Here is a 10,052-nt window from a genome sequence, read left to right on the forward strand (position 1 = left end):
GCCAAGCAAAATATAGTATACATTATATTAAAACTGAAAATGGAGGCGAACAAAAACTTGACCCTCAAATATTCTCAGGCGACTCTGCTTCAGAATTCCAAAAGCTCAATCTGCCAGATCTGTTCGCCTACTCCCTCAGATTTGTTCTCCTACTTCCTCTTCGCTTCAGTTCTATTCTCTTCGCTTCAGAAAGTCTACCATCACCACCAAAATAGCTGCTACAACGACTGCCTACATGGAAAAGGGAGAGATTTGAAGGAGAAGAGAGAGAATTGAGAATCTTGCTGATAGAGAGAGAAGGAAGAGAGAGAGAAAAAATAACTGACGTATTTCACGCCTCAATGACAACGTATAAAATTAATACCTAATTTGATATAAAAGAGAAAAAGTAGCTATAAGTAATAATATTTTAAAATTATTTTGGTTTATAATAAATAGAGTGTAATAGTTTGCTATAGGAGGTAAAATTTCTAAAAACTAATGACAATAGTCAGCCACAAAATAAATCACACAATTAACAGCCTAAAACTAATTAAAAGGCTAGCCCAAGACCACTGCCACTCAAAACCCTAAATTACTTCTCCATCAGTGGTCATACGCATTTTCCTCAGCCGAAGAAGCCGCTGCTGAATACCCCCCTTCGCTAGTGCTGCCTCCGCATTGAACCACCAATCAACGCCCTTCATCGTGATCCACCCCCGAGGGGACCGCCTTCACCTGATGACCGTCGTATCCTGTATTGCTCCATTTACGCAACTGGACCATATAAAATGGTCCCTGTATTTTACTAGAAGGATCCTTGTAATGCCACACATTTTCAGCTTCATTGATCATGATGGAAGTTTCTGCAACCTTACTCTGGAGTATAGCTGGAGAACCTACCGATGATGCACCAGAAAAGGATTCCATTCTTGACAAAAATTGGCTATTTCGTTCAGTTGGGTCGGAATTAGCAGCAGACGTAGGCTTCTCCAGATTCTTAGATTCTGTCTTTCTATCTCTTCCTTCATTCCAAGTATCTTTATTCAGTCCCCCTCCAGAATGCGCACCGTCTTCACTTATGCTCAAAACATTTTTACCAGAGGAACTCCTGTTTAATTCCAAGTTCTTTGAAGAAACTTTTCCTACAGCCCCCAGGATTCTTTTGGAGAAAAGTTGCTTCTTGGAGAAACTGGCGTACATCCTCTCAGGCTAAAACTTGAATCTCTAGACCTCATGTAAACATCTGCATACAGAAACAACAACTTCCAAATTATAAACAACAAGGTGTATTAACTATAACAGATGAAGAAGAAAAGGGAACTAATAGAACCTCGTCTATCATTACTTTCACTATCCTTATTCTCGGACTCGTAGCTTGGGTCTATTTTTAGATCCACATGTATTTTTGGAACTTCGTCAAGTCTACATTGATGCTCATCGGGAGTCTTCAAGAGTTGTAGTTTCTTTACACAATTTCTAAGTGTAATCATTGGTTAAGGAGTATATAAGAGTGACTGATTCAGCCCAAGTGACAAGAAGCAAAGATTAATAGAAGGGGGATGGGAGAATTGCTTCTAAAGGTGTCATCTTCTGTTGTATTGGTAGATCTCCCCATATTTGATCTGGAGAAAACAATATTCAAGGTCCAAAAGTCAAATAACGCTGAAGTGAGGATAAGTTTTAAACAACATATAAGTTTATTAAACAACATAAAATTACAATTAAAAGGATTTTTTTAAAAAAAGGAAACACATTAATTACTTGTAACGATCCGACTGGTCGTTTTAAGTATTTGCACTTTGCTCGCCAGTTTTTGGGCATGACTAGCCCCGTATGATGTATTATGACTTATGTAAATCATCAGTTTTGGTTTTCAGATTACTCGGAATAGATATGGAAGAATGATTCTCAGTTTGAAGCTTTAAATTTGAAAAGTTTGACCAAGTTTTGACTTTTTAGTATTAGATCTCGGATTTGGATTTTTATGAATTGGTTAGCTCCGTTAGGTGATTTTGGACTTGGTGACGCATCTGGAATGTGATTTGGAGGTCTGTGGTAGAATTAGGCTTGAATTGGCGAAATTGGAAATTTGGCGTTTCTAAGTCGACAATGAAAATTTTAATATCGGGGCTGGAATGGAATTCCAAAAGGTGGAGTAGGTTAGTATTGTCATTTGCGATGTGTGTGCAAAGGTCATTCATAGGTGATTTGATAGGTTTCAACGTTGTTTGTGGAATTTGGAAGTTTCTAAGTTCTTAGGCTTGAATCCGAGGGTGATTGGGTGTTTTGGTGTTGTTTTGAGTGATTCAAAGGCTCAACTAAGTTTGAATGATGTTATGGGATGTGTTGGCATATTTGGTTGAAGTCCTAAAGGTCTCGGGTGAGTTTCGGGTGGTTAACAGATCATTTATGGCCATTGAGAGTTAATTGATCTGCTGGTTTTTACTGTTGCTGGTTTCCTCTTACGCGTTTGCGAGGTAGGTATTGATAACTAGGGATTCTAGTCTATTTTTTACTCCTTTTTACTTGAATTTTGGATTAAAAGTGTACACAACTAATTTTGAAAGCTTACATGTTGTGCTTGTTTGCAGTGTTTGGTCAAAAAGTCACAAGGAAGTCAAAACCAGCTCAAAAAGGAGTGAAACCTGCACAAGTGCCAAGAACAAGTCAAAGCACCACTACAGGAGTAAATCCACCGCGACTGCAATAGACCCACCGCGACCGCAGCGCTTTTATCGTGGTCCGCGGTGGCAAAGAACAGAGTGGATGCAATTCTAGAAATTCAAGCACCGCCGCCCGCGATTGATTCTTTGCGGCTGCGGTAGCTTCATTGCGGCCACAATGCATTTTATGCGGTCCACAATCAACTGTTTCCAATCATACTCTTCACTGCTTCTTCTGGTATTGATACTAACAAACATTAATTGAATTCTCCTTGCAGACAATGGTTAAATCAAGAGGAGGTAGTGACAAACAGAAAGGAAAAGGGGAGTCCTCCCGAGGTAGGGGACGAGGAATGATAAAATTGACCCCACAGGTTCGGAAAGCAATTGGGGAAACCAGAAAACAAATCAAGGCTGCAGATAGAGCTGCTTCCCATTCAGAGGGAAGTGAGTATTTACCCTCCCGGGAGGCATCTGAGTCTGATTCAGTGCCGGAGTATGTGCCTAACTTCCCGGAGAGATTTAGGTTGAGAGATTCACCTACACCTCCGGCCTCTCCTACTTCAGTTCAAGATTTAGCTCATGCTTCAGTTCAAGTTTCTTCTGAGTTGTCTGAGGGCTTAGCAGAGAGCAGTGATAGTGCAGCCTCTACTCTACCTACAACTTCAACACCCGGTGAGGATCCCATTGATGAAAAAGAAAGGGGAGAACCCCAAATAGGGGAGAGGAAAGAACTAGAAACCCGGAGGCTTGGCAAAGGAGTGATGCATACCACAAGTTCTGAGAGTGGTGGCCCAGAGGAAATTGATCCTTGAGCGAAAATTCACTGAGAGGGACCTTCTTCCTCACAATCCTAATGTGAAGAGGCAATTTAGAGAGCTACCAGGCTGGGAATATTTTACAAGAAAAGTCTCGGATGCAAACGAGCACTTAGTCAAGGAGTTTTACGCAAATGTCGCCCACATAAAAAAGGGCACTAAAGTGACTAAGGTGCGTAATTTGACATTGAAGTTGGATGGAAAGACAATTAATGACTACTTGGGCTTTCCTGAGGAAGATGAATCATTGCAAACGAGCACTTAGTCAAGGAGTTTTACGCAAATGTCGCCCACATAAAAAAGGGAACTAAAGTGACTAAGGTGCGTAATTTGACAGTGAAGTTGGATGGGAAGACAGTTAATAACTACTTGGGCTTTCCTGAGGAAGATGAATCATTATACTTGAAAAAGGTGGCATTGAATGAGGCAGCCCGTCCGTGGTTAGCAGAATACCTGGCACTCCGGGGCACCACCCTAGCATGGTTGATATCAGGAGTTCAAATTTTGAGGAAGACTCTGAATTTTGAGGCAAAAGGGTGGAAGACCTTTGTGTGCAGCAGGCTGGACCCCACTGCCCATGAAAACTCTTTGTCGGTCTCCCGGTCAATATTGGTGGCTTCTATTATGGCGGGGTTCCCGATCAATATCGGGAATGTTATGTCTATGTGACGACCCGGCCAGTCGTCTCATGAGTTACGACCCCGTTTTCCCCATTTTTGCTTCTTTATGCTTTGTTTATCCATATTATGTGGTATATGTTAATACCCAATTTTTTCCTATATATTTTTAATATGAAAAATACTTTCAAAATAGCATATGTATGCATATATAAGTATGTCCAAATGTTTTATTATTTTTTCTTAATTTTTTAAAGATTTTTAAATCAATTTATTGCCCTATCTTATCCAGAAAAAAATCCAATAATTATTATTTTTGGTGATTCATTTATTGTACTCTAATATTTATACTAAAATATAGCTAATATAATTTTTGCATATTTTTACAAACTTATTTAGTATTTTTAAAGCTAAATTGCATATAATTGCAATATTAGCCTCTTTTAGATTAATTACATTTAGGTCTATAAAAATTAGGTCCAATATTTTTAATTTGACAATTATGTGTTATTAATCATTTTAATACTTTTAATTTATTTTCAGAAATTATTTTACTATTTCTTATAAAATAAATAAGGGAAGTTTGGCTATTTAAAATATAGCCCAATTGTGTTTCAGTCGTAGCCTGAATTGAACCCCAATTTTAAACCCAATTACCCAGCCCAAATCCTAGCCATACCCGACCCACAACCCAATTAGAACAACTCGCTCGGATCCCCTACCTACCCATTCAATCCATGTCGTTGATCAAAATGATCAACAACTACCACCAACCCTTTCCTAAATTAATTCCTAACTACCCCCAAACCCTAACCATTTCTCGCCTACAACCGCCTCTGAACCCCCTTCTCTCTCAATCATCTCTCAATCCCCTCTCAAACCCTAGATGCCGCCCTCAATTACTACCTGAAAATCTCCCAAATCCATGGCCTCCGAAGCCATTGGAGGCCTGTATCCACTTCCCTTGGCTTCTACGTGTTCGAATACTATGGTTTCAAGGCCAGATCAGGAAAGCTCAGTCCATACCTTGGTCGATTTCAGTTCTTATGGCTGTCTCCAGTCAACTTTGACTTTGCTCCTGAAAGCCATGGCTATTCAAGCCGGACTCTTGACTTCTCCTGCTTAGATCGATGGTTTCCAAGCCTTTCTCACCATCTGGGGTTCTTCTAAAACCCTAACCTTTGAGGTTCTTCTGATTTCTTTAGATCTATTTTAGATCTGTGTTTACTTTAAACTTTTAAACGCTTTCTCAAGGTTTCTTTCAAAACTCTACCTTCAAGAACCCTTATCTTTTCCGATTTGAGTTTCTGTTAAGTTATTTCGAAGCTTTCTCTGATTTTCTAACATGTTCTACTGTGTTTCCTTATGTTGTTCTTTTACTCGAGTTTGCATGTTAAGGGTTTTGACCTTTTGAGATTTCTGAATTTATTTTGTTAGTATTTGTCCGATTTACTTGCTTTTCATCTCTAGAACTCGATTGATGGTGAAAACCCTAAAATTTTGGGTTCATTCGAGCCCTGAGACTACTTGCTATGTGATTTACTTGTTCATCATGCTCTGAATTCGATTAATTTCAAAACCCTAATTTCTCTGGACCTATTCGAACTTCTGAAAACTGCTTCATCTGTTTGAATTAGCTCGACTGGATTCGAAGTCTTTTTTTGTTCAACTTTTGTTTCTCTGTGTGATTTGGTTTCTTGCAAGCATTGAAACTAGACTATATTTTTCAGAAAAAGTCTTTTTACCCGGACTTCTGCATGCTTCTAATACCCTTTTTTCTTATTACTAAGTTGACCTATGTGACTACCATGTTGCGATAATTCATTATCTACTGATTTTGTGATTGTTATTCTCTTTGTCACAAGTTCAGCCTCGCATGCCTAATGTTTATGCACTCTTTTATATGCTAAATTCCCCTCTAAAATGACCTTCAATTTTGGACAGATTTCAAACCTCCCATGTAATTCTGATTGCACTCGTGTAATTGATTCTTTCCTTGTTTTACTGATTTCCCTATTTTTTTAATTGGTTTAAAAACTTCCCCTTAGACTTTCGATTCTCTTGTCTTTAACTTGGTTTACTTGTTTATTCTTGAGAACCCATGTCACTCTCCTTAAATCAGTGATTTTGAAATCCTTGACTCCCTGATTTGCTATGTACTGATTTTCGATTGTCTCCATATGCTTCAACTTTACTTTGTTTTCTTACCTTATTTAGCTAACCGAGTGTAAGCACGCGATTTTTTCCCTATATGAGAATTACTCCAAAAAAACAAAAATAAAATGATTTTCCTTGGCGTGCAATTTTGTGATATTTTTGAATAATTATTTGTATTTGTCTGTGCATGTTTATTTGTTAAATTAATAAAAATACAAAAAAAAAATGTGTCGCATTTTGCATGTAGGATTTAATTCTACAATTGTTAGTAATTAAGTTTGTTTTACAAAAAATAAAAATTACAAAAATAGGCATCTTTTGCATTTTTAGCATTTAATGTCCAAATATACAATTTTATGCTTAATTATTACTTAATTGTGCGTTAATTGTTATTGGGAGTTAATTTGCGCTTTCATAACTTAATTTAGTTCTATATGATAATTTAAGCATTTTTAGAATTTAGTTTTAGAAAAATAAAAGAAGAAAAGAGAGCAAAAATACAAAGAAAAATCGGAATTGGGCCTCTTCTTCAAATTCAAGCCACAGGCCCAAAAATTGCCCAACCTTCCCCATGACCCGGTCCATTTTAAACCGGGTCGACCCGGTCCATAATCCAAATACCCAACACCCCTATTATCTTACATTTTTACAAAACAAACAAAAAGAAAACCCTAAAAAAATGCTAAGCTATCCGCCCCCTTTTCTTTCTCTTCATCTTCCCCAAAGCTCCAAACCTTCCAGCCATGGCTGCCCAACGTCGACCACCCTCCAGTCCACCAGCCTCCGCCTCACGACCAGCTCCTCCGCCGTTGCTTCGTCTTCTTCTCCTCCGGAAAACCCTCGACAAAAAAAAAAAAAGAAAAAAAACCAAATGACCCTCGAAGAGTTGCTTCACAGCTGCGTTGGCTGCTTTATGCTTTCTTCATCACCATTGCCGCTTCATCTTCAGCTGCTTTTGATTTCTTCTTCGCTGTATCCAAACAAACCCCATCGCTGCCTGCTTCATCTTCTTCGAGCTTGAGCTCGACACCCTCTTGCTGCGTCGCTGCTGCTTCTCTTCCTCCTTCCAGCTGCCTCGTCGAGCTGCTACTGTTTTGAGTCATCGTTGCTGCTCTATTCCAGCTGCCTCATCGAGCTGCTGTTGTTGCGACATCCTCCAGTTCCGCCATTGTTGCTGCTGGCTGCTCACGCTTCTGCTATGGCTGCTGCGTGACTGCTTCGTCCAACATCTACTGTTGCTACGTCTTCTTCTCTTCGTACGCTGCTGCCCGCGCTGCTGCTGTCCGTTACTTCTCCTTCAAGTTCTTCATTTGTCCGTTCGTGATCGTCTTTGGCGTCAAATTGTTTTGGTGCGATATTTGTTTCCGGGCAGATTTGTTTTCGTTCGAGTTCATCATCGTTCCGATCCGGTTAGTTGGTTTAAGTTTCGTTCCCATCCGTAATTTGTTCGATATTTTTCGGATATGAAATCATTAAATGTTTGATTCTTTATTTTTATTCAGTTGTTTTGTTTTTCTTGTTTGTTTTTGTAGAAATTGTTAGTTTGATTAATTATATTGTTGATAGATTTAAGTTGAAGATTCAATTAAATTATTTTTCAGTTTGTTTTATTAATTTTAAGAGGATTTAGTTTTAATATAGAAAAGTGTTAGCTTAAATCGTTTGAATCCGTTGTTTGTTGTTAATATAGATTTAATTCATGTTCATTTTTTGTTTGAAGTTCGTTGTTAATTCAGTGATTTAATGTGAAGTTATATTTTAATTTTTTGGAATCATGTATCTTTGTTATAATTTTGTTGGATTTAATTTTAAAAGATCAATTGATTATTTGAAGTTTAGTGATTTGAATAAGTTTATTTGTTTTGTTTAAGCTTAATACATGTTTAATTCGAATTTGAATAAAACTTGCTTGTTATTGTTGTTGAATCTTTTCATTTATGTTCATACTTTGTTTGATTATTCTTGAATCCGAAATTAGTATAAGTTTGATTTTCTTGTTTGTTGTTTATCATTTATGATTATTTCTTCAGTTTGCTTCATGATCTTGTTTAAGTTTTAATATAGAAATTGTTGGTTGTAATGTTGTTAGATTTAATTTTAAGTTCAAATGATTATTGAATTTAGAAATCTGAATATAGTTGTTTGTTGTTGTTGTTGTTGAATCTGAAAGTAGGTTTGTTTGTTGTTGAACATTGTTAGAAGTTGGTCATATTGGCTATATTTTGGTTAAGTTTGATTAATTGATTGGTTAGAGCTGATGGGGGTAGTTTGGTAATTTGCAGTACGTTCAGGGGTAAATTGGTAATTGCAATAAGGTCGGAGGGGTAGTTTGGTAATTGAACATTTTTGAATAATTCTTTATGTTAAGCATGGAGGACAAAATGTAATGGGGTGTGGGTGATATAGTTGTTTAATATAAATGGGGGACAAGACAAAATGTAGTGGAGGGGAATATGGTAATTGTTTATGGTAGGCATGGAGGACAAGATGTAATGGGTTGGTTTGATATATTAGTTTAATGTAGTGGGGATGAGTGGGAAGATAATGGGTTTGGTAGGAGAAAGTGTGGTTTTATTAATGGATTAAAGGGTTTGGGATGGGAAATAAATAGGAGGTCTTGATCAGATTTTTATGGGGAGGGAATAAGAAGAGGAGAATAAGAAAAAAAACGGACAGATAGATAGAGAGAGAAAAAAAGAGCTGAATATTTAAGAGAGAAAGAAAAAATTCCGAAAAAATATTAAAACTTTCAAATAAAAAAAAACTAAAAAAAAATCTTCTGCTTTCTTTCATAGTTTGAAATTAGCATTAATTGTTGTTGTTTCATCGAAGCTTGAAGCTTTTGTTTTGGGATTACTACTCCCCCGGTTTGCAAACTCTGTTCCTGGGTTGTTACTATTGCTGGACTTTTGTTGTTGTGTCGTATTGTTATTACCGTTGCTGATTCTCATCTTCATCTTCTTTTGTTTCCAATATCAGGTACACGACTGACACGCTGATTATTGTAAACTGAAACAGGAAGCATGAATACGAAAATGAAGAGTTGAAATTCTAAATTTACTTTAATTATATTCTGAAGTTTATTTGTATGTATAAATTATTTAGCTTGCAAAAATCAGAATCATGTAGATATTTAATACATATAGTGGAACATCCGACGATAGCTTAACGAATGAACTATCTATATATTGCCTAAAAATAAATAAATGGTGTAGTAACTCCGTCGAGTCAAAAATCAAACGAATAGGCCATCTAGTAGGAACTTGGTAGAAATATTGTTTAGTTAAATAATATTGGTTAATTTCAGCATGTAAATGGTCTAGGATTCAAATTAGATTGCTAAGTTTTTTTTTAATTTGACAAACTGAGAACATGCCTAGTATAATGTAACTAGGTAATAACATGTGAATAATACGACCCAGGTCTAGTTTTATGTCATACACGCTGGGTCTGGGCCCGCAGTGGCAATGGACTGTCCTGTTTGCATCATTTTCAGATTTTATGAATCATATTCGAAATCCATCTATAACAACTCAAGCATGTAAATAAATTAAGATATTTTCTCTTTTATTTTGTAGAGACAAATTTCAATAGAAAAATGTAGGCATTTTAGGACTGTCCTTTTAAAATTAAAAATGAGATGAGCCTCGCCCAATAAAATGCACCAATTGTGGGGCCCTCAATAAATGTTTAATTGAGTATTTAGAATTCGGGATGGACTGTTTATTGAATTCCACGGTCTTACCCAGAAATAATAATACGCTAATCGCTTTAGGCACGATTTTAATAACAATACATTCTTAAACACGGGTGCG

The 10,052-nt window shown here is 37.0% G+C and overlaps 1 long non-coding RNA gene across 1 annotated transcript; it reads right to left on the bottom strand.

Annotated features, from left to right (window-relative positions):
• Positions 1–395: 395 nt before the first annotated feature.
• On the bottom strand, positions 396–1,697 carry LOC104214143 (uncharacterized). Its single transcript, XR_011400027.1, has 2 exons — positions 1,313–1,697; positions 396–1,225 (listed from the first exon to the last, which is right to left on the bottom strand). It is a non-coding gene; the product is annotated as an uncharacterized lncRNA (long non-coding RNA).
• Positions 1,698–10,052: the final 8,355 nt, after the last annotated feature.

This window comes from Nicotiana sylvestris, chromosome 5, assembly GCF_000393655.2.
Source record: "Nicotiana sylvestris chromosome 5, ASM39365v2, whole genome shotgun sequence".
Lineage (NCBI taxonomy): Eukaryota > Viridiplantae > Streptophyta > Magnoliopsida > Solanales > Solanaceae > Nicotiana > Nicotiana sylvestris.